The sequence below is a fragment of the Xiphophorus couchianus genome, chromosome 5, assembly GCF_001444195.1.
Source record: "Xiphophorus couchianus chromosome 5, X_couchianus-1.0, whole genome shotgun sequence".
In the NCBI taxonomy this organism is placed as follows: domain Eukaryota; kingdom Metazoa; phylum Chordata; class Actinopteri; order Cyprinodontiformes; family Poeciliidae; genus Xiphophorus; species Xiphophorus couchianus.
In genome coordinates, this window is record NC_040232.1 from 40,239,054 (window position 1) to 40,242,912 (window position 3,859).

The 3,859-nt window shown below is 39.9% G+C and overlaps 1 long non-coding RNA gene across 1 annotated transcript; it reads left to right on the plus strand.

Annotated features, from left to right (window-relative positions):
• The first annotated feature begins 2,056 nt into the window (after positions 1-2,056).
• On the plus strand, positions 2,057-3,451 carry LOC114145524 (uncharacterized). The gene is made up of 3 exons (XR_003595716.1): positions 2,057-2,967; positions 3,084-3,252; positions 3,381-3,451. It is a non-coding gene; the product is annotated as an uncharacterized LOC114145524 (long non-coding RNA).
• The last annotated feature ends 408 nt before the right edge of the window (positions 3,452-3,859 follow it).

Below are 3,859 nucleotides of genomic sequence, written 5' to 3' on the forward strand. Positions count from 1 at the left end.
CACAAAACACAGGGCATGGGGACATGGTGTGAGAGCCGGCTGGGGATATGGCAGTACGAGGGAGGAAGGGATGTTGGAAGGTGACGGCCGGCTGAGGACACAACGGGGCATAGATTTTCCCAATTTCAAATATGGTCACCCTATATTATGATATAAAAGCACTTTCGCTGAAAACACCTTGCTGCTAAAAAGCTTTGTTGAGTTAGATCTTTAAATACTACGGCCGCCACGAGCATCCGGTAAGGGATGAGAGGAGAGATTTCTGGTTCGAAATTTATTAAATAGAGCTGAGAGTGGTCTACGAGAAATACAGAAGATGAGACAAATGTAGCTATTATTTTCACTCGCTATGGAGTAAATTTATTTATTTATTTTGTACCAGCAGATGGCAGCGAGACGACAAATAAACCGCAACAACGTTATCCTGATGATAACTCTTTAGATTGTCATACCTGAATTTAAGTTGCTCAGATATACGAATCCTGCTTGAATGCGGAGAAAACTTACTTTTATTCGTTGACCAGCTCCCGGTCTCTTGAACAAACAGCTCTGCACGGCCTCTAACGATTACTTCGAAACGCTGAACGTGAGCTCTTATAACAACGCCTGATGCAGCTTGAGAGTACAAGGAACCAATCAAAGTAAACGTTAATCGGACGGTTTCCTGAGCTCTTAAAGTGCAGTTATGTTAATCTATTTACGACATGCTATACAATAAGAATTTGATTGATTGATTTGGCTGGCTAGTTGTAAAGTGCCGTGCAACTACTTGACTTGGACCCAGGCGATGATGAGGGGGTTTGGTTCCTTTATATAAAGCCGTGGCTTCAGGGCGGCTTGTAAGTGCTGATGGCCGTGTTAACGAATCCGTAAGGGAAACCGGAGGGTGCTTTATGATGATTAGTTCAGAAGCGAGACGGTACGAACGCGTCTGAGCGTGGAACTTGAGTGAGCTAGAGAACAGGCTGCGTGAACCAGGAAGTGGCAGGATAATCTGAGAAATAATGGTATGCAGATTTCAGATGAGAGATGAAGCGTAAAAGTAGAGTAGTTAAGGGGGGGGGGGGTAGAGTATCGTTAGAATGCTGACCTGTGAATGTGATGGGTGATTCTCTGAGGTTACTTAAAAATATACCACAAAAAATTGTGATTTTGACCACTGCATCTATTGAAGGACTCTTTGAACCTCCAAGAGTTTCATGAGTTTTGAATGTTTGAGACCAAAAAAGCGTTTTCTCTGCGAGAGAAGTGAAAAAGTGACAATATGTGAATTTTCAGCACTGCGTTCAATTTTCAGCCTTATTAGCTTTGGAACAGCATAAAAATGCTGAGATGCTGTAGTTCTGGTGGTTTGAAGCTGGAATCAAGTCTAATTTTTGAGTTTCATGAGTTTTGACAACACGTTCTCACTCCCGACTCGTCATATATTGACGAGAAGGGTTCTCTCATTGAATGCTGTACGGCTCCCTAAGCGTCCAAAACCGACGATCTAGGAACAAATTAGATGACGAGTCTGTTCTATTTTTGTAAAAGGCTCACAATTCGTGCATAGCAGATGTATTTGTAGGTTTTTAACAATTTAGTTAATTTTACTTCAGCTTTAAAAGATCCTCCGGTTCTCTGAAGCCGCTATTTTATCTACATTTCTGTTTATTTTTTAACAGCAGACACGAATTACACCAGTTTCACTGATTTCATCGTAACTTCATGATTGTAAAGGACATAATATTCTAATTTTTACACAATAATAAAAAAAGAAAGGAATACGTATGTTATTTGGAGTTTATGAGGTTACAGATAATACCGGCATGCACCTCCGAAGTCGTTTGCAGTCCATTAATAATTAAAAAAAGAATTTTAATAAAAATGTTTAAGAAGAGTGAGGGTGCATTTCCTTTTGTGATTACATGCCAGACGGTTCTGTAAACGTTTGATTAAAATAAAAATAAGGACAGATCCCACCCGTCCATAAATCTAAGAAGAAGAAGAAGAAGCTGACGTCATCGCATGCGACATTGGAAAAGAAAAGAAAAGAGTACAAACTTGAATCTGTCAGAAATGGTTTTGTATTATAAAACAAAAGAAAATACTACAGAATGTGATTGCAGTTGTAGGACTTAATGGTAGTAGGACTGTGCCGCGAATGGTTGAAGACATTTGGACACGTTTGTAACATGTATTTTTTTAATTTTTGTTGCCGCTAGCTACATTAGCTAGCTACATTAGCAAGCTACATTAGCCTCTTGGAGCCCAGAGAGTTCAGCTGAACCTGCACTTAATACATTTAATTAGCCATGATAGAGTCACAGAATTGTTTGTTGTATAATTTGAGGGTTGCTATAACAACCCTAGGCTGTGATGATCCTAAAGGTTTTCTGAATACACTGATTGCAGCTAGGTCATGCATTTGAATTAAAAACGAACTTGGGTCATTACAGCCAAAGTTCTCTCCACCTGTCTAAGTTGAAATAAATATCTTCCGAAATCTGAACATTTATTTTGTTTTTATGTCAACAGGTTCTTCTTTGAGATATTCATCTGACATACATTTCTGCTCATTCATAGCACCCACAAAAGGCACTTTTAAGAGCCACGTTTGTCAAATCTCTGCGTCATCTTTTTTGTCATATCTCTTCGTCATCTTTGTGTTCTTAATTTGTCTATTGTTCTTCACGTAATTTGTCAACAGTTCTGTTTGTTTGTTTGTTTGTTTGTCCATCATAAGTCTTTGCATTCTATTTTGCTCTTTGTCAGTGTTTTTTAAGTATGACACGCCCCAAATTCAGGCCATGCGCACAGTGTCAAACGCCCAATCAGGCAAACAGAAAAACTTGTGTCGCCTGCCACCAGAGTCTTTACACCAAAAAAATAATAAAAGAAAAGTTTCAGACATTCAATGATCAGTGGAGGGAAACAGTTTTAAAAAACAGAAATGTTTCCCGCATAATGGATTCTGCGGAAATTGCAGTAAGTAGAAAATTTTAGACTGAAAAAGTTCTGTTAATGAACAAAATGATGAAAAACAACTGCTCTAATAGGATGGTGCGTTTTAGTAACTTGTAACATGTTCTTATCAATTGCAGGTTCGCAAACTTCATGCTTTAGGCTATAAGCCTATTTTATTTTTTGCTAAGGAAGATAAGTCTTCAAGCAAGTGGGTAGCAGATGTAATTACTCTTTTGGAGCCCACTGCTACTACAAATAATTTTCTTGAGAAGATGCAAAGGGCTTATGAATTTCTCCTCCCTGAAGGTAATGCATGTACGTGTGTGAGAGTGTGTGTACTTCTGTAGTGCATTATATCAAGTCCACAGAAAGCGAGCAAGATATGTGTCTATAGATATTTATTTCTGTTTTCTGTAAAATTACGTCTTTCCTAGCCACGTCTGTACCAGTGCAGCCCGACACCTCCACGGAACAGCAGGTTTTTTCACCCAAAGAGCAGTGTGCTGATGAAAAAGCTGAGAACCTCGTCTATGAACCAACAGAGACCATAGCTGAGGAAGAGCCTGTGATTGTGCTTGATCTGGTTCCTGTTTCTCCTCCTATTGTTCCTTCTTCTCCGGCTTTCCAGAAGAAGAAAAGAGCCAGAAGCACCTCTCCACCTGCCTCTCCTCCTACTCTGCCATCTGTCTCTCCCATAGACCAGACAAATCAACATTCATATGAATCGCCTGCTGCCCATGCCATCTCGTTAAGTCAGGGTGGCCTATTTGAAAATAAGAAGAGAAAGGGTAAGTTTTGTTTTCCTTAGTCCTGTGACTATTTCTTTTACATCCATCCATTTTCTTACACCAGGGGTCGGTAGGGCTGCTGGTGCCTATTTCCAGCAAGAGGCGGGGGTAACCCTGGACAGGTT